This window comes from Stenella coeruleoalba (genome assembly GCF_951394435.1).
Source record: "Stenella coeruleoalba genome assembly, chromosome: 2".
NCBI lineage: Eukaryota > Metazoa > Chordata > Mammalia > Artiodactyla > Delphinidae > Stenella > Stenella coeruleoalba.
In genome coordinates, this window is record NC_137147.1 from 174,671,892 (window position 1) to 174,693,385 (window position 21,494).

At 45.6% G+C, this 21,494-nt stretch overlaps 1 protein-coding gene across 14 annotated transcripts in view; it reads right to left on the minus strand.

Moving 5' to 3' along the window:
* Positions 1-21,494, minus strand: part of FRMD4A (FERM domain containing 4A) — a gene marked incomplete at its 3' end in the record, with an annotated part of 767,390 nt that overhangs the window by 218,337 nt on the left and 527,559 nt on the right. Inside the window, exon 1 of one of the 14 annotated variants that reach the window (XM_079914360.1) lies at positions 10,927-11,348. The exons of 12 other annotated variants lie outside the window; for them this stretch is intronic. Of the gene's footprint in view, positions 1-10,158; positions 10,310-10,926; positions 11,349-21,494 lie in introns of those variants that run through there. One more of the 14 variants, XM_079914359.1, reaches the window with a different exon arrangement.

A 21,494-nucleotide genomic window follows, 5' to 3' on the forward strand; every position in this document is an offset into this window, starting at 1 on the left:
GGTGGTAAAGGGGTAAGTGGTGATCATTTTACAATAACTCAGAAAAGAAAGAGGAAACCTTGAATCATGGCAGTGGCAGTCAGCACCTCACCCCAAAAGAACTTGGGAAGAAAACATAGTAATAAGGCTTTGGAGAAACTGATGGTAAAAGGCCAGAAGAGTTTGATGCTAGTAATGTAGCGAAGAGGGAGGAGACACGGTGAGTCATTTGTCACAGGACAATGATTTTTAAGCCTTAGGAGGAAGAGGAACAGGGTAATCAAAAAACCACAGGTGGAACTAGTAAAAACAAAGGGAAACTCAGCGAAGCATTGGCTGACCCTGGACTACTAGCAGAACGAGGTTCCTCTGGGGAATTGTATTTACTGAACATTGATAACTAGCCAAACAAAGACTCAGCTGTTTCAAAGCCAGTCTGACTGGCAATCTCACCAGGGAGGGTCTGATGGGAAAGGGCAGGCAAATGCTGTGCTATTTCATCATCACCTTCTAGGCAACAGAGAAAGCTGCAGTAACACGAGCTTCCCCGCTCTCACCTTTCCACAAACAAGAAGCAAGGATGCTCACACATTAACTGTTTTCTATTTCCAATATAAAACCCAAAGTCACCGTACAAAATTTATAGTTTTTAGATTTTTTTCAGTTTGGTTTTGTTCGTTCTTTAGGAGTGTGATCAGTCCTACCGGCAAGACAAAAAGAACTTAGTCCTTTAAAACAACCAAAGGACTGTGGTTTGGGATATTATCCTTGGATATTATTATCAAGATATATTTGAGTATCTTTCCAAGATATCTGTATCTAAAGGGCACAAAATCTGCACTGATAAAGTTATAACCTTAGGAACAGGAGGGCAGGGAAACTAAACTGTCGTGCGCGAGCGAAACCACATATTCCACGATAAAGATGGAACCACAAACAAATACCAGTTTACAATTTCTGCATAAAATGACAGACACACTCCACCCTGTCTAGGCAAACGAAGCCTATAAGCTATCCCTGAAGATCCACCTAAAATATAGCCTTGTTCTGGATGTGGCTGTTATGTTCTATAAATACTTTGCTGTTTTTACATTTGTTTAGTGCTTTTATTCTGCTGCCCATGTGTGTGCCTGTTTAATCCGTCTCCAGAAGATGGACCATCTCTCTTTCTAATTTATTTAACACTTTGAAGGTTATTACGTGCTTAGATAATTTTTGATGAATATTCTGCAAATTGGCATGTTGATTTCTCCTGCTGTGAGGAAACTCCCCCAGTATTTTCAGAGCGGTCAGATGGTGCGTACAATTAATAAAACGCACAAACATCTGGTACACTCAGGTTCTAGGCTTATTTCTTCCATTCACTCGGTGCGTTAAGTACTTGGGTGAAATATAAATAAGAAAATTGGAGGTGAAAATTTTTCTAATTGTTGACCATGAATGGAAAATAACCAAAAATTTTATATACTGATTGGATTGTTGCCTTTGTTGTTAAGAAATAGATGGCATAAACAGGCACATGAAAAGATGCTCCACATCGCTGATTATGAGAGAAATGCAAATCAAAACCACAATGAGGGGACTTGCCTGGTGGTGCAGTGGTTAAGAATCCGCCTGCCAATGCAGGGACACAGGTTCGAGCCATGGTCTGGGAAGATCCCACATGCCGCAGAGCAGCTAAGTCCGTGTGCCACAACTACTGAGTCTGCGCTCTAGAGTCCGTGAGCCACAACTACTGAGCCCACGTGCCACAACTACTGAAGCCCGTGTGCCTAGAGCCCATGCTCTGCAACAAAAGAAGCCACTGCAATGAGAAGCCCGTGTACCGCAACGGAGAGTAGCCCCCGCTCGCCACAACTAGAGAAAGCCCACGCGCAGCAACAAAGACCCAACTCACCCAAAAATAAAATAAACAAAATAAATAAACTTATTTAAAAAAACCCCCAAAACTACAATGAGATATCACCTCACACCAGTGAGAATGGCCATTATAAAAAAATCTACAAACAATAAATGCTGGAGAGGGTGTGGAGAAAAGGGAACGCTCCTACACTGTTGGTGGGAATGTAAATTGGTACAGCTGCTATGGAGAACAGTACTAAGGTCCCTTAAAAAACTACCATATGACCCAGCAATCCCACTCCTGGGCATATATCTGGAGAAAAACTTCATTCAAAAGTATACATGCACCCCAGTGTCCACTGCAGCACTATTTACAATAGGCAGGACATGGAAGCAACCTAAATGTCCACCGACAGATGAATGGATAAAGAAGATGTGGTGTGTGTGTGTGTGTATATATATATATATATATATATATATATACACACACACACACACACACAATGGAATATTACTCAGCTATAAAAAAGAATGAAATAATGCCATTTGCAGCAACATGGATGGACCTAGAGATTATTATACTAAGTGAAGTAAGTCAGACAAAGACAAATATTATATGCTATCACTGATGTGGAATCTAAAAAATAATACAAATAAATCTATTTATGAAACTGAAATGGCTCACAGATGTAGGAAACAAACTTACGGTTACCAAAGGGGAAAGGGAGGCGGGAGGGACAAATTAGGAATATGTAATTAACAAACTACTCTACATAAAATAGATAAGCAACAAGGATTTACTATATAATAAAGGGAATAATATTCAGTACCTTATAATAACCTATATTGGAAAATCATCTGAAAAAATACATATATAACTGAATCACTTGGCTGTACACCTGAAACTAACACAATATTTTAAATAAACTATACCTCACTTAAAAGAAAAAGGATGGCATAACCATTGACTGACATACCCTTGTTTCTACTGGAGAATTTTTTCAAAATAAAAGCCCTAAGAGCTTTCTGATCAATCCTGACAACTGAAGAATTTCAGAAAGTTAGGGTGATAGAATCCATGAGTGCAAAGGCAAAATCATACTTCTTCTCTTCCTTCCCCTCCCCCAACCAATCCTCCCCAGTTGAATGTTCAAGGGCTCACTCAAGACTCACGGACGCAGCAGGATGCCGCCCATTCTTGGTAAGCCTCCTCCGTCCCAATAAGGAAAGGATCACTAGGGTGATGTCTTTACCTGCAGAATCCTTTCTGGAAGGCTCGGTGACATTTACGGAGTATCAGAGCTAATGTTTTTTGTGTTTTTTTCTTACGCTACTTTCTATTTATAAAATTCACTCCAGGATCGTAGGTAAGGAGGTGACATTATTTCAGCAATACCTCCACCTCCAGGGCCAGTGGCCTTCTTACACCCCTTGTGTTTTAAACCTCCTGCAGTTAGTACTGTTGGGTCTTCCAGGGACATAAGCAAGCCAAGCCCGGAGGGGAGAGTGCAAAGACAAAATTTCTGATTCTAGAAGAGGCTCCCTTATTTTTTTTGTGCTGGGTGCTTCACGGATATCATCTCATTGGCTCCACTGAATAAAACTTTTCTGATAAATAAGAAAACCGAGGCTCAGAGAGATTCAGTAATTTACCCAAGGCCTCACAGCCAGGAAGGGGCAGGGCCAGAAGTCCAAGCCCGGGGCACACGACACCACAGCCCTACCCGCTCTGTGCGCCAAACCACGTGGTCAGGGACTCTAGTCTTGGCCCTGCAACGGGGACCCCGGCGAGGTCCCTGAACATCTGTGAGCATCTCCTCATTTGTAAAAATGATCTCTGTGCCCTCTTTTACTCCAAAAATTCCATCCGAGATGTCTAACTTGACGGAGAATCCCCAAATTTCGTATGTGCGTGGTCCACAGTCTCTGCTCAACATTTAGTGTGACTGCAGCCCTTGATGCTTTGCTCTTATCCGTGGTCTCTGCTCTCCTGCCAAGACCTGCCGGCTACATCTGTGCTACTGGTCACTCTGTAGTTACTCTGTTACAAAACACTCAACCACCCCAATAAAAGGGGATTGAGAAGGCAGAACACTGCCCTGCATTGTGCTCCGCTCCCATCGTTCTTATCCTCACAACCCTCCCCTCTTTTCTGCTCTCTCTCTGAGCAACAGAGAAATAAGTATCCAATGCCTCTTGGGGGTAACCGGAGGCAGCAGAGAAATCGGTAAGCCCGCAGTGCACTACCCACTGTTGGTAGGTGTGTCGCCCAGCCCCAGGTGACTCCACACTATTAGGGTTTCCTAGTTTGGGTTTGTCCCAACTGTACACTTTTTCACAGGCATGTGGGGAGAGCATAATCGTGCATTTTATGGTTATGAGTGGCACAGCCTGGCAATTCTCCGATTATTATTTCCATTTGTTGTCATGCATTATCAATCTAATTCCCCATTACGTGCCATGTTTTTCATGCATTCCTCGTACAGCAAGGACAAAGAAAGGCAAAAGCCCTGCAAAGAAGCCTGTATCACCAGAAGAACAGGCTAACTCTGATGGAAATTGTGGAGTTAGAGCCCAAGGTTGAGAGGACAGCTTTTGGCTAATTCGGAGTGAAAACTATCGTCAAAAAGTTTGGTATTTGGCATGAGTACCAAGACGGGCAAGGTATTGCTAAAGGGGAATGAGGGGCCACACCACAGAACAGACTTACAAAAAAAGTTAGATACAGAAGGACCTAAGAGGACATTTTTCTTTAGACCACTGGGTTTTCCAGGTTTCTGAAGATGCTGAAATATATCAGCATTGCGGTTGGTGTGAAGAGTCACTCAGTGATTTTTCTTATTCAGATAGGATCTATTGAGTGCCCACCATGAGCAGGGGGTAAAGGTAGGGAGCCTTCGGTGAACAGAAAGCGCGCAGTAACTACGGATCGGCAAATAATCACTAATACGATGGCGCGTGTGGAGGTAGTCAGAGTTTGGGGAGAAGGATGTAGGTGTGCAAATGTTCTTGACGACCCACAACTCACGTCTTCTTGCACTACATCAAGGAATGGCCAGAGCTTCAGTTTTAAAACAGAAAACCAGAAACCACCACATACGATGGAGATCAGGCTTTGTAACAAGTCGGCTCCTATCAGCTCCATCTCCGAACTGGCGTTAGAGATGCTCGCTCATCTGCAGAGGGGTTACCCATTCAGTTCAAACGGAACCTATAAGCCCATTTTTTCTTGATTATTTGGTAGTCATAAGATCACTGAACTGAACCAGATCCCTTCAATCCCTTCCAACAATCATGGCCTTTATTCTGAGCAGTAATTTCCATCTTCAAGGAGAAAAGTGTTTCTCTTTTGGGGAAAAAAAGACCTAATTTCTACTGATAAAGTTAAGAATTGAACACACACCCTCCGCCCACAAACACACATACTCACTCAACAGCACCCAAAAGAAGCATTAATGCAACTCACTAAATGGTAGCGAGAGCTCTGATCATCTTCTGAGCAAGTAAGAGAGGCATAAGGATAGATACTTTTAGGATAATGCGGCTAATGGTAGAGCTGGTAGCCTCGAAAGTAAGGGTGTGTCTAAATTATTCCTTATAAGAGAGAGACATGCTGATCCCACAGGATAGGGGAAAGAGTGGCAGCTGATGGATTTAGGGAACCAAAAGGAAAGTGCTGTGGAGAGAATTTCTGATAAGCTGGATTTATGCTGATTCGGAAAACTTGCAAAAGAGAGTAGCCAACCCATCAGGCTTTGTGTGCAGTGGTGACCCTGGAGCCCAGAGTTCCAAGAGCTATTGTACCAGCTCTTGAGATTAAATGTCCTGGAAAAAGCAAAAACAAAAATGGAAAATACGGCCAATACACTTCAGTCTGATTACGGCTAGAATAAACAGCATAAGATAAAATACTCAAATCTCATCCTTCCCCAACAGGTTCGTCTTTTAGTGGCCACTTTTTCCCAGATTCTTTAAGTCTTCGATTTTGCTTATGGTAGGAAAAGTTCAAGCATCTATGTATCTTACATAACTGATGGAATGATCCTTTCAATTCCTTTTCTCCCATCAACTCCTACCTTTTAGGAGACATCCAATATCTACTTTTGTTCCTTTAACTACCTATTCAGAGAGCAACGGACGTCCAAGAATCAGAAATGGACAAGATGGAGAGAACGGATAACCAGTGTCCGGGGAGCTCAAGAGGAATGTAGTTTTTGAAATTTAGATCCAAGATCTTTATCCCATGGCTTCTCGCCCCATGAGGTCTCAGAGATCCTTTCTAATAGAGATGCTGGAATTTTTCACAATGAATAAACCCAAATAGAGAATTTCTGCCACAAACGTTACTGACACATCAGCTGATATCCAAAAATAAATAAATAAATAAAAGACAGGAATGAAAGCCACTGGTGAATCTAGACTTATACTTTCTGATACTGTGTAGAATGTGGTTTAAACTAACTTCAAAACCTATTTTAACTGTTAGCATGTCTTTCTCACTTTACCTAGTTTAAATGGAAATTCTCCAGAAGCTACACTGTTCCTTTTTTTTTAAAAAAAAGTACTGACATATGCAAAAATTTCTCAGAACAAAGCTTGAGCTCTGAATGTGCCCCATCGTATTTTCAGTCATTCAGTGTGTCAGGCTAAATGCAACTCTTATAACTGATAAGTATAGGACAAACGAATAAAACTCTAGGTCTTTTACTTATACACACACACTAGCATGAATAACGTGAGCACGAGTGGTATATTTATGCAGGAAAGTCAGTCATGATCTTCTTTTCAGGCAGTCACACTCAACCCCACATTAACTAAATATAAAGGTACCCTGACAGGTCCCCTCAATTTCCTGGGCCTTTCATCTCATCACTGCCTCTCCCATCACAAATCGATCACACTTTCTCATCAGCTCATCGAGGCTGACTCAAGGACCCCTTTCTTTTACAACTCTGGCATTCTCACTAGTCCACAGAGCCTTTTGCCAAGTTCCAGAACACAAGCAAGGATTCATTCTTTTTCTGTTTTTTTTTTTGCCGCGCCGTGTAGCATGCAGGATCTTAGCGCCCCAACCAGGGATCGAACCCGTGCCCCCGGGGCAGTGAAGCAGGAAGTCTTAACCACTGGACGGCCAGGGAAGTCCCAAGGACTCATTCTTGGTTTATTCTTTGACCTCAGACTGTAACTGGGCCATTACAATACGGCTGAGCACCACCCACATCTGGGAGGCAGATCTCATGGATTATAAAGTCAGTGACTCACTGAACCTCAAGGGGTTTCGGTTTCTCCCATGACAAGATAATGCTAATAGCACTTACCACCTGCTAGGCTGTCAGGGGACTTGGCAACAATGTCTACAAATTACAAAGAGGCCCTAGGCCATAAATAACAAGTCTCATTAATAAAATTAGTTCAAGTGCCAGAAAGAATATTACCAACAACAGTGGCAGATCACACTTGGTCAGAATAAAAGCGGGTGGAGGAATCAAAAAACGGGCAGAAGATCTAAATAGACATTTCTCCAAAGAAGACATACAGATGGCCAAAAGGCACATGAAAAGATGCTCAACAACGCTAATTATTAAAGAAATGCAAATCAAAACTACAATGAGGTATCACCTCACACCGGTCAGAATGGCCATCGTCAGAGTCTACAAATAACAAATGCTGGAGAGGGTGTGGAGAAAAGGAACCCTCCTGCACTGTTCGTGGGAACGTAAACTGGTGCAGCCACTATAGAGAACAGTATGGAGGTTCCTTAAAAAACTAAAAATAGAGCTACCATATGACCCAGCAATCCCCCTCCTGGGCATATATCTGGAGAAAAACATGGTTCGAAAGGATACATGCACCCCAGTGTTCATTACAGCGCTGTTTACAATAGCCAAGACATGGAAGCAACCTAAATGTCCATTGACAGATGAATGGACAAAGAAGATGTGGTACATATATACAATGGAATATTACTCAGCTATTAAAAAGAATGAAATAATGCCATCTGCAGCCACATGGATGGACCTGGAGATTATCATACTAAGTGAAGTAAGTCAGACAGAGGAAAACAAATATCATATGATATCACTTATATGCAGAATCTAAAAAAAAAAAAAAGATACAAGTGAACTTATTTACAAAACAGAAACAGACTCACAAACAGAGAAAACAAACTTATGGTTACCAAAGGGGAAAGGCGGGGAAGGAATAAATTAGGAGTTTGGGGTTAACAGATACACACTAGTACGTATGAAACAGATAATCATCACAGACCTACTGTATAGCACAGGGAACTATATTCAATATCCTGTAATAACCTATAATGGAAAAGAATCTAAAAATGAATATATATATGTATACACACATAGGTATTAATCACTTTTCTGTACACTAACATGACTGAAACTAACATGACATTGTAAATCAACTATATTTCAAGAAAAAAAAATTTTTAAGTGGGTGGAGGGATTTTCTGATCCTCATTTCAACTAACACTATTCCCTTTTAACACAAGAAGAGTTTAACGCTGTTGTTGTTGCTTTTTCTAAAAGGTTACTGCTACCCGCACAGTTCACATCAAGCATCACTTTTTTCCAAGTTATTTGGAGGCAACACTGTATTCACTAGCAGGACAATATAGTGTTGATTTCACAGCAAGTCCAAATATTGCTTCCAATCAAATTAACTGCAGCTATTTAACCTCTGGGACCAAAGAGCTTCAAGTCTATCTGCTGCGGGACCCTCCCATTCCTGGTGTACCTTAAATAAACCCAGATTTCATTCACAGCAGAAGGGACCCCTCAGCCAACAGAAGAGGCCCATCCTCTAACCCTCTAGGTTGCAAGAGATGAACACGTTGAGAATCAAAATCAGATTTCTGCTGATCTGAAGGTTTAGTCTTCCCACCGTGTCCAAGTCAGACTCCAAAAGGAGGCCAGACGCTAGGAATGAACTTGAAGTAATTTAAAAACCAGAAACAAAACAATGAAAGGTGTCCTCCCATCCCCCCCCCACCCCCCATGAACCTCCCACTTTGTTGCACATTGGAAAAATGGCACACAGAGCTAAGTTCTACTAAGTGTAAGGAATAGATTTTGCATCCAACTCCTGAGACACTTCCCCCAGGGTCAGCGGTGGCTTCCCTGGATGAAGTCATAAGTCTGCCCCTGGCTCTTGGACTGGTGCTTTCCCGAACATCACAGTCATGCTTTCAGAAAAGGACCAGACTTACAGTGCCGAGGTGCTAGGGGTATGTGAGAAGCTGTTGAAAACCCACTCAGGTAAATGCAGATCAAATCAGCCTGACCAGGTGTCTAAATACAGCTGGGGCTACTCCAACACTGAATAAGCCATCCCCACCGAAGAGCTCGGATTTAGAAATGTGGTTGGCTTAGGTGTTCTGAGAATCCCTTTCATCAGAGGCTGTGAGGATTCAAACTGAGAGAAGCCAGAACAGCGGTAACAACGTCTACTGGGATGTTCCATTCATAGGGGAGAAAGCCTCCTCCACCCACGGTGAGGTCTGGGGATCGCCCTTCTCAGCAAGCAGAGCTTCCGGGGGGACTGGCATGGCTGCACCATTCAGAATGAGTGTGTCTATTAAGAAGCCACCGCCAGACCTATTATTAGAACAGCCATCCCTTAGAAATTTCGCAGAATTTGCTTGAATCTACTGAGCAGTTACTCTCCTAACGAGGTACTGGAGAAAGGCACCGAGTTCCCGACTACACACGGGCAGCCCACACGGCTTTCAAAGTACAGGACCGGTTCATCTTTTCTAAACGCAATATGCGCCCACGTTTGGGCAGTTGCCTGCAAGACAGAAGCCCTGCGTTTGGGGGGTTCGTCCTGAAGGGGGTTCCCTCCTCTCCTCCTCCCGCGGTCTCCCTGCATTAAACTTGCTGCAGCCATTTGGAGTGTGAAAGAGCAATCCATTTTAGCAGTCCTAGGCAGCCGGCGATCTGCAGCCTGCCTCCTGAACCCACCCAAAGAACAGGACTTCCCTGTCACTTCCAGAAAAACGGTTAGAAAAAAAAGAACAAAATCACGCCCGGGTCTGCCGGCAGCAAGGTCCTTTCCTTTCTCCCCGGGTAGACCGAGCCAGTGTGAGGTCGAGATGCCAAAGAAAGTGGGTGTGGGGAGAGGGGGTAGCACGAGGGAGTAGAGTCTGTGCCGCACGTGGGGTGTGCACTGGAACAATGTCACATCTGCAGCATTAAATGCTCTACGTCCTCAGTAAAGCAGAAGTGTCATGTCCCTCTCACCGGCCCAGAAACGGACCCAGAAGTGCTGCAGAAGCCGCCGCCTGCCCGCAGTCGCGGCTGGGAAACAAAGACACATTACCTTTTATTCGTGGTGCTTCCCAGGGAGCCGAGGAACTTCAGGTTTGCAGCGGCGAATCCGCCGAAACGGCCGTCCCATGCGCCCGGGGTGCGCAGGCCCGGGGCCTAGCCGGCGGCATCCGCGCCCGGCGCCTCCGCCTCCGCCGCGCGGCGCCCGCAGCCGCCCCGCCGGTCCCCGCGCGCCCCCGCCGCCGCCGCCCCGCCGCCCCTGCGGGTCCCCAGTCAGCCCATCGCCCGCTCGCGCCGCTCACGCCGAGCCTGGCCGCGCGCCAGGGCGCACCGCCGCCGGCCCGCCCCTCGCCCGCGCGCCGAACACCGTGCCGCCGCGCCCGGCCCTCCGCATCGCGGTCGGCCCCGCGCGGCGCCCCCGGGCACGGCGAGCGCGCTCGGGGCCGCCGGCGGCCGGGGGCTAGGCCGGCTCCGGCGAGTCCCGCGCGGCCGAGCGCGCCGCCGCCACCCGCGCGCGCCGCGGGGCACCCCCGAGAGCCGGCCTAGCCCCCGGACAACAATGAACGCGCCGGCCTGGCCCGGCCCCTGCGCAGCCCGCGAGCCCCCGGTTCCCGCTCCGCCGCACACGCAATCTGGACCAAGTTAGGTCCCGAATCAGCCGCCGAGCCGCAGAGGCTGCGCGGAGCCAGAGGCGTGCGCGAGAGGAGCGGGGAGTCGGAGCCCGAGGACCGCCCGCGCACCCGGCGCCGTCCCCGACAAACCCACCGAAACCCGCCGCGGGAGGCCCCCTCCCACCCTGGGAGCCGGAGGAAGAGGCTACCTTGGCTGAACTTGGCGGAAGGTGCAGCTCTTATCCCTCGATCTAGTCCAGTTTTCTTGCATTAATCTCCCCTCAACTCTTTGGAAATGGAAGTTCCTGTGAGATAACCCAGTCGTGGGGCTATTGTCAGGATTCGCAACAATTACTGCGGAGGGGAGACTCCCATTTCCAGAGCCTGGGGGAGGAAGACGGCCTGACACGTTCTCTTTCCAAAAAAGAGAAACACACTGGGAGACTATCCCGAGGAGAACAATAACTCAATTCACATTGTATGTCTAAATGTTTATTACTTCAGGAGCTCAATTTGCCTTAGACACTTTTTTTTCCTCCTTTTTCATGAATTGTCAAAACACGGGTGATGAAATAAAGGGAGAAGCAGGCGGGAGCAGCCGCTTAGCGAAGGTGGAAAAGCCAGCTTGTCTCAGAGGTAAAATCTTTCCCTAGAACTCACTCGTCACTTGAATCGCCAATATCCATCCACCCGTGCATCCACCCATCCACCCGTCCATCCACCCATCCGTCCATCCATCCATCCATCCTTCAAGGGAGGGACTGTTTCCCCTTTTACCGTAGTTTGAAGGAGACCCAGGTATACTGATACCATTATTTCCAGGTCATTGGCAGGAGTGAAAACTTACAAACTTTATAATAAAAAGAAATCTCACACATCCTGTCTTCCAACTGATCTTTCCAGACACAGCTTGTGTGTTCTCTGATGATCTCTGGTGAACATTTTTGACAGTTCAAGAGGCCTCACAATCCACAGAAGGGAAACATCTAACTTTTCCTCCAAGTCAGTGTTGGAGGAAAAGATGAACGCCTGTGAGGACTACCCGCCTTATTTCAGACGGTGGTGATCACATGCTCCTGGCTGGGGGACTTGACTATCTGAATCTGAGGAATGGGAAGCTGAATGGGAGGTTTCTGTATTTTTGAAGTCCTTGAGGATTGTTCTCATGCCAAGCCCGGTTCTTTCATGTTGCAATTGAAGCCCCTCTCCTCGCGTTCTGAGGCCTTTACAGGGAATATTATTTCTTTGGAAGCAGATTATTTCCAGTGCTGCTTTCTTTTGACTGCAACACCCAACAGGTAGTGATCGAGGAAATGTTCAAACCTTTCTCTTCCGATAGTTTGCATCCTTAGAATAGTCTTTGGATTCCATCTACATCCACCTCCTGCCTTTCCACCTTGGCCGTTGGAATTCTCAGTATGTCCTGAATCAAGCTGACCAACTGGTAAAGCCCCTTTCCAGCTTCCCTGTCTTACGAAACGGCATCCTTCCTCTCCCCACAGGGATAGAGAGATCTTTCATCTCCTTCCTTTTACTCATTCCTCACTGTCAAATTATCACCAAGCCTATCCTCATAAATAGATCTGGAAAGTTCCTTGGGAGCAGCCCCTTGTCTGACTTGTTCCAACAGTGCCTGGTGCCCATGGCTTACTCTTTGTTGCATGAGTAGGCCCTGTTCCTAGCCTCGGTCAGTGTACATCACCTTTCACTGCCATGTCTCTAGCAACCTCCTGACTGGACCCCAGTCTTGTCTCTCAAATGCATTCACCACACCACCTGGAGTCACTCTCCTGAAACTCACACCTGATCATAGGATTTCTTTGCTTAAACCCATTCAAGGTTTCCCTGGCTCTTAGGCATAAAGTCCTCGCTTCCTTAGATGGCTGGGATGTCCCGAGCATCAGGTCCTCCTTATCCATCCAGCCTTGTCTGCGGCCACCAGTCCCTTCAGCTCCATAACCCTATTCCAGGTCCCCTGTGTTCCTGGTTCTCACTGGTCCCCTTGTCCCCCAGCAGCCCATGACTGCAGAAGCCACTCCAATCATGTCACATCTCTGCTTACAACTATCCGGGCTTCTCACTGCTCCTGAAGCACCCTCCCCATCGTCATCACGTGTTATTCTCCGAGTCCCTCTCTATGATTTGCCACCAGGCCACTTCTCTGCCCGTGAATGACTCTTTCCTTCCCTTGGCTTTTGCCTGTCTTGTTTCTCCTGCCTGGAATGCTCACCGCCCGCCCTCGCCCCGCCCACTCTTTGTATAGCTGGCTCCTTGCCATCCTTCAGGTTTCAGCTCAAACCCTGCCTCCTAAGTAACCTTCCCTGATCAGCACGTGGGAAGTGACCTCCCCAGCTGCTTTTTGTATCATTAGCCTGTTTATTTCCTTCTTAACTATGATCGGTATTCACAGCTGCGTGTGAAAGGCACAGACTGATGTCAGACTTCCAGAGCCTGGCTCTTGCCTCAGCCACCTCCTAACTGTACAACCTTGGGCAAGTATCTTAACCTCTCTGCGCCTCAGTTTTCTCACCTATGAAATGGGGATCGTAATACTACCTACCTCATAGCGTTGTTATAAGGATTAAATGAATCAATATATGTGAAAAACTTAGAACAGGACCTGGCAATATAAGCGTATACATGTGAGGGCCTTTATGTGTTTTATTGTCACTCTGTCCCCATGGCCTGGGCTAGTCCCCGACACAGGCTCTCTTTACCCCCTAAGCCTTTTGTGTTTGGAGCCCAAACTGAGAATGGATACAAATTTAGGGAAGAAAAACTACATTTGAAGAATTTAAGTACTGAGAGAAATAGGCCATGGTAAAGCTTGATGAATGAGATAAAAATTCAAACTTAAATCATCTGGAAGTTAATGAAAATATGAAGGAAATATATTCTCTGTTTCACCAGCAGTGATCCTTGGAGTTCATGGATGACAAGCTTTGCCAGTCAGAATTCTGTAATGGTCTGTTTTCCGAAGAGGCCAATTCTACCACTGACAATTCAGGCAGTTTCTTGCAAAGACATAAAGAATCAAAGGCTCTTTGCAAAGTGTTGGACCATCGGTCAGCCCTAGCATGTAGTTGTGATGAAAGAATAGAGCATGTTTCCATTTTCAGCTCGAGTGTGATGCTTTTTGAAAAATCTAACTGAAAAAAGAAACGTGGAAGGCTGGTTTCTGGACATATGCCTTTGTGTTTTGCTTTTACTGCTGGAGAAGATTCAGAAAGAAGGAGACATACTTTTCCTTTGGTTCTTCCAGAGGGCAAGCAGGACTTTGAGACCTGATTACCTCGGGTTCTCACAAAGAGTTAGGGAGCTTTGTACTGAAAGGAGCTAAAGTCTCCAAGAGAGGAGAGGTGCTCTGAAGCTTGAAAAATGGGGAATGGAGAAAAGCATGGAGAGAGACAGTAGCACCCCCGGAGGAAGGAAAGGGGGGCCACCTGCAGTTGGAGAGGCCCATCCTCCATGTCTACAGAGCGCCTCAAGAGGACGCTGGTCATCTGCCGGGGCAGCCTGAGGACAATGGAGGAAGGTACCAAACGCCAAGAGGTGTGTCTTAGGCACAGCAAAGGATCTTGGGGTTCTGCCAGGAGGGATGGCGTCTTTGGCTTTAAAATGGACCTCAAGTTCTTGGGTACGTGAGCATCTCAGTGGCATCTATGCTGGATCAATGACAAGAGACCCTTTTCCTGTCATGAGGTATTGATAGAATGTGAGTTGGTGGAGAGGAAAGAATGAGTGAATTTCTGCCACCTTGGTGAGTGAGGACATAGATTGAACTGGGTTTAGAGGAGTAAACTAATATGATTGTTTTACACCCAAAGTTGCAGAGCAAAAATTAGACCCACTTCACTAATAGAAAGTATCTGGTTCTTAACTCTGGGGTCTGCAGTCACAGCTTTCCTAACAAGCTCGGGGCAGTACACGGAGCACTTAGGAGAAGATGCCTCAGCTTGGATCTTAGCCAGAGAACCACTGCTGCTGGAGAAGGATGACCCACTCATTCCTTTGTGTATCTGCCCAGCTGAGGACAGACCCCAGCGTGGGCTGGATCTGAGTCTGGGCTACACAGTCCTTTGCTAAGAACCAATAACATGGGACAGCCCTGGAATCCTGCTCTGAAGGCGCAGTGTGACCTTGAACAAGTGTCTTAATTTTTTGGTGCCCGTTTCTTCACCTTTCAAACTGGCCTGAGAATCATCTCTCTCTCTCTAGCCTTATGAAGACCATGGATTCAACACATATTAAATATTTTCAAAACCACACAACTGATGACAGTTGATAACGAACATCATTACGAGTACATATTCTGTGCCAGACACAGTGCTAAGAACTTTCCAAAACATTCATTGATCATCACAAGATTCCTATGAGGTGGAAGTTATTTTTTCTCTCTCTTCTATGGAGGAGGAACCTGGGGTCTAAAAAGGTGAAGTAACGAACTGAGGGGACTCTGTTCATCAGATTTGAACCCAGAGTCATCCTTTTGTGACCTGAGCTCTTATCTCGCAAGCTTGACTACCTCATACTAATACAAATGAAATATATTGGCAATCACGGCGAGCGTGGCCACGCGCTTACTTTATATACACTATTAATTACAGATTGAGCCACAGTTGGAGTTGGGTAGCATCTATAGGAGGTGATGGTATGTTGTACTGGTACGTTCGTTTCTAAGCTGCACCAAACAGACATTGATTTACATTCCGTTCATATGTTTCCGGAAAATAATACTGTCATCTTTTCCTTCTACTTTCACCAGATTTTGAGGATAGAGTAAGACTCCTTTGGGGCAGGTTAAAGTCCTTGACTGGTTTTAAGTGAACCCTATTATATTTTTATACCCAATCCTTTTCTCTCCTCACTCCCAGGTCAATTAAAGGCCAATCCTGAGCCACTTCAATCAAAAAGAAAGAATTCCATCTCCTCTCCTGGCCAGACAGCAAGCACTTAAGACCGCGGCCCCTGGGGTATACGAAGAAACCATCTAATAACTGTGTTTTAGTTCGTTATTTTTTTAAATAGCAATGTCATTTTTAAATAGCTATGTTTTATAATCTTGTTATGTTCTCATTACGTGAAATTGTTGCTTATTGTTTTTTCCTGGTTGGGGATCCTGATTTAGACTGTCTCAACTCAGGGCAGTAAAAACCCAGGGCAAGTAATTGCGAAACACAAACAAGAATCAATCAAAACATCACAAGCTAATTAATGTCATTTGGAGCCCCTGGGAGCAGCTGTATTATGGTGAGTACCACACTACAAAATCGGTGTACGTTAGAAGTACACTCAAGGACACAGGTTAACACTTTCACCAAACCCTTTCTGTTTATTTGCCTTGAAATATATATTAACCGTAGTTAAGACTTACTTGGCACCTACCAGCTGCTAGATACTGCTTGTGCACTTTATATGCAATAACTCATTTAATCTTCTCAACAGCCCTGGGGGGTTGGTGCTATTATTAGCCCCATTTGGAAGGAAGGGAATACGTCAGGGAGAGGGTTTATAACCCACCTCAGGTCCTACAGATGAAAAGTAGGCAACAGCCAGTTATCAAACTTGGGCGGTCTGAGTTCCGAGTTGAGATTATTAACCCTCACTCAACTCACCGTCCATGGGTCAAGTATTTGGAGGCACTGCATCCCTTATTACCTGACACAGTGCCTATCAGCTGGGACTCAATACTCATTATTTATTCGTGGGCCCATCACCTCGTTAGGAAAGGGAGTTAAAACAGAAATATTTGTGAAATTGAATAGAAAAAAAGTTTCAGCAAGCATTCCTTTTTCGGTTGGAACTTATAATAGAGAGAAGGCTTCTGTGCAGGTGACATCAATTACTCAATCTCTCAAGCAAGCAATAAGAATGTATTGGAACCATGAGCCAGTTTAGGAGGAAGGCCCCCAGGATTTAAGAGAACAGAGGCACCTGTGCCCCAGGGAGAAAAGGCAAGTCAGTTTCCTAGAGTTGAGATGGGGCTGAAAACTGTCATCGAGTGATGACTTGTGATGTGATGACATTTTTCCTGCCACCAAATAAAGATCAACCCACCCCAAATCATAATGGCAAAGAATCTGCTATAACTCACCTTATAAATAAGGTGGGTTCAGTGAAGCAAGTTTCTAAGGTTCTGACTCAAATAGGCAGTTGGTTAGGTTGTTTGCTGAGATACGGATTGGATATGCAAGATTAGAACTCAGAAAGAGATATCTGGGTGGAAAAGAAAAAAGGTTGGCGACGCCTGTACATAGAGGGCACTTAAACCTATGGAAATTGACGAGGTTGTCCAGGAAAGATACTGTCGGGGGAAAAGAGGGCTCAGGACCCAGCTCTCAGGCAGACTTAAGCCAGCATTGGAATCACCTGGAAGGCTTGTCAAAACAGATCACTGGGGCTTCCCTGGTGGCGCAGTGGCTGACAGTCTGCCTGCCGATGCAGGGGACACGGGTTCGTGCCCTGGTCCGGGAAGATCCCACATGCCGCGGAGCGGCTGGGCCCGTGAGCCATGGCCGCTGAGCCTGTGCGTCTGAAGCCTGTGCTCCACAACGGGAGAGGCCACAACAGTGAGAGGCCCGCGTACCGCAAAAAAGCAAACAAACAAACAAAAACAGATCAATGGGTCTCACCTCCCCCAGGCCCCCCAGAGTCTCTGATTCATAAGTCTGGGCTGCGGTGCAAGAATCTGCATTTCTAATAAGTTCCTGGGACGCTGATGCTGCCGGTCTCCAAGCATCTCTATTCTGCCAGAGGTCTTCGCTCTGTTCCTGGCACCCTGGCCTCCCTGCCATTGTCCAGACTCATCAGACTCTCTCTAGCTCAGGACCTTTGCACCTCCCTGTGCCTGGAATGCACCTCTCCAGATATCAGCCCAATCAAGCCCAAACCTTTTTCAGGTCCCTGCTAAAATATCACCTTCTTAGAGAGATCCTTTCTGACCTTTTTTTTTTTTTTTCCAGTAGCAAGAAATGGTAGCAACTTTTGTTTCTTTTGTTTCTTTGTTTAGCTGTCACTCAATTCTTCAAATGCCAAATTCACTGTGATCTATGGCCATTTTTTTTGCAGTACACGGGCCTCTCACTGTTGTGGCCTCTCCCGTTGCAGAGCACAGGCTCCGGACGTGCAGGATCAGCGGCCATGGCTCACAGGCCCAGCCGCTCCGCGGCATGTGGGATCTTCCCGGACCGGGGCACGAACCCGTGTCCCCCGCATCGGCAGGTGGACTCTCAACCACTGCACCACCAGGGAAGCCCTATGACCATCTTTCTTAAAAAAGCAACTCCTCCCACTTGCCCTCCTGCTTCTGCCCCTCACCCTCATCCCTTCTCTGGTTTATTTTTCTCGGTTTCCCTTATCACCTTCTAACAGACTATACAACTTATTTGTTTGTATGTTTTGTTCATTATCTGTCTCTCCCAGGAGAGCAGGGATTTATGTCTGTTTTCTTTTTTGCTGACTCTCTTGAGCCTAGAATAGTCCCTGGCACATATTAGACGTTCAATGAGTATTCATTGAAGGATGAATTAAATGAGGGAATAAACATTCTTGCCTGTGGAATTGTGGTTTTAAGAATTTAATTCTGATGGAAACCCTTCATAACTGGTTGCCTCCATATCAAAAATGAATATGACCATGTTGTTCCATTCTGAAAAAAAAAAAATCTCCTCTTCTACCCGGGATAAAGCCAAAAATCCTTGGATATTCTCCAGTAGGCACTGGTTGGGGCTGAGACATGGCAGGGAACAGACTCTGACGTGGTCCCCGTCCCCCTGTTGCCTACAACCTGGTTACAACCCTCTCCTGCTCTGAAATAGCCCATGCATCTCTCTACCCATTTGTAGCACTTTATTGTAACCATTTCTGCATTTGTCTATATGCCTCACTCAGTTTCCTCCAAGGCAGGAATCGTGGTGGTGCTTTGTTTTTGCTTTGATTTTATTCGAAGTCCTCGAAGTTTGTTCATCTGTACACAGTATATTTAATGCTGCTTTATCACTTTCTCTTGGCCAAGCGTTATGATCACTACCCAATAAATTTTTAGAGTGAAATCCATTCAGCTAATAAAAAACAGGAGAAGCGTCTGTGATGGTAGGAAACAGCATTTGACCGGTGTTTATATGCAATTCCGTATAATTGTTTTAATAAAGGCGGCCTAAATTATAGTCAATCTGAAGCTATCAATGAGCTCTGTCGCTCATAACTGAGCCGGGGCGAGTCGCGTGGTGCGTGCACCGCCAGTGGTGTGGAACCTTCTGCAGTGCGTTCTGCAGATTTCTAAAAGCGTTTGTGGAGGCCTGATAAAGACACTTAATAATCCCGCAGCTGTAATTTCTATCTTGAAGTGGATGTTTTTCCATCTCTCCCCTCAGTCTCTACCTAGTAAACTCTAAATCGTTTTGGTGTTGGCTTTCAGAAACATAAGGTTCTTTCTTGGCGTATACTCTTATATTCATATTTTATATTCTTCTCTAATGGGGTCTTGGGAAGATCTTCACAGGTCTTTTCTTGGATTTCACCCTCTTTTTCACTGTCTCAAAAGTGCAAAATATAGCAAATAAACACCACCTGAATAGCTGATCCTAAGCAGAGGTGAGGATGCTTGAGGACTGTTTTGATCTTGAGTCCTCAGTAGAAGAGGGGATACAGCGGAGAGAAAGGAAAGTATCTTTAGAATCTTCAGAGGATGACTTCTGTGCTATCTGCAAAGAAAATTCCCTTGGAAATGGGTTCTAACCTAAACTGGGATAGGATGATGATGATAATGGCTAGTAGTGGCACCAGGCACATGACGTGAATCATCTTTAATTCCTGCAGCAACGCTGCAAGTAGGTATTATTAATTTCCATTTATAGATCCAGAAATTGAGGCTCAGAAACATTAAGTAACTTGCCGAAAGTCCATCCCCAGAAAGAGGCAGATATGAATCTGAGTCTGTATTCAATTCCTCCAAAACTAGAGGACTGTATTTGTGACTAATTGTATAACAGGTTATTTTAGTTTCTGTTCTGTGGAAAGTGGAAAGCATTCCAACAAAGGGTTTTCATGTAGATTTTTGTTTTTTAAGCCTCCAAAATGCGAGGCTTAATTTTGAGCAAAAGCAGAAGTTGGTCAACCAAGGGCTCACAGCAAGAAGTCTCAGGATTGGTTTCTGGTGGAGTGGATGGATGGCAAGGGAGCTCCCGGAAGGGATGGAAAGCAGGAAACACCAAAGATGATAGGATCTAGGTGACGGGTTTGCCGATCCCTGCCCCGAGCTGCCTCTGGTCATCAAAATCATCCCCACCCAAGCAGCGCTCTGCAGACACCAGGAGGTAGTCCCCAACGGCAAGTCCAGTGACAGGACGTAGCTGACTCGGCGCTGCCCCGAGCTGGCTAACCCCGGCATAACCCCTGGTGTGTACTTTTTCCAACAGTTATCTGGCAGATGCTCTCTGCTCTCTGCTTTCTCTGTTAGCGCCTCTGATTCTGTTCCTCGTCCCTGTACAGCTTTGAACAGGTCAACCGAAGTCTTCAGGCAGGACCTTCCTTATCTGTCTACACAGCAGGCTGAAACCAGTATTAGGATGCACTTTCCTGCCCCAAGACACTGAGAGACACAGCAAAGGGGTTAGGAGTGCAGGCTATGGCACTGGACTTCCTGGGTTTGAACCACAGGTCAACCACTTACTAGTTGTTGTACTAGTCATCCTAGCAATCTTAGGCTAATGGGTTCTACACTTCTTTCAGCCTCGGTTTCCTGAGGGTTGCTATGAGGATTGCATTGCAAAACGGATAGTTTTTGGCACAGAACACACGCTTGATAAAACACATGCTATTAATATTCTTATTTGCATTACCTGTGTCAACTAAGGGCATGAAATCTGGCAGCTTTTGTCCACGTACAATACCCCCTTGGCTGCTGTGTTAGATGTCGATATTTGGTTTAAGCCCTGTACCTAAGTGTTGTGAGCTTTAATGAGATGCCAGGTGACGTAATTCCTGTAAAATAAATCATAGGAAATACCCTGATCCTAAAGAATAGTGTCCTGAATTCCATCCCTTTCTTCTGAGTGTCCCGCGTGCCCTGTCCTTGTAGGGAGCGTTCACCCTGATCATCTGCGATTAACTTAAAAGGGGATTCAGGTCCATTTAGGACGCCTACAACTTCATTCAGCCACTGAGGGCACATTGGAGAGAACTAGAAAATAAGCCTGACTTTTTAAAGTCTGTTCAATCTCCAGTTCAATGGGAAAACCAAGGTGGATCGCAGATTAGACAAAACTAAATGCCCTAACCCTTCATTCCTCGGACACTTACAGTGCCTGTCCAGCTGTGTCCGTAAGCATTGTTCATAGAAGCGCTCTGAGGCTTAAGGGCTTGTGTAAGCACCTCTGCTGGACAGATGCGGAAATGGGCAATAAGGAGTTCGTGGCCTGCCCAAGGGCTCCCTGTGAATTTGTGGGACGTTCAGAATTAAAACAGGTAGCCTTTCCTGAGCACTGCTCACCAACACTGTCCCCTCCCAGTGTGTACGCAGGGCAGTCACAAGACCAGATACGTACACACTCCTAAGCTCCTTACCACTGTAGTGAGTCCCTCATAATACAGAAGTACCTAAAATTCTTTTCTTGTTAAATTTTGATGGGCCTCTTTAAAAAATAGTTTAAAAAATGAAACCTAAGCATTCAGAAAAGTACAGAAAATAGACTGCTGAATACCACTAACACTGAACATTTTGCCTTATTTGCTCTAGACTTTATTTTAATTGAGATACAATTGACATATGACATTGTGT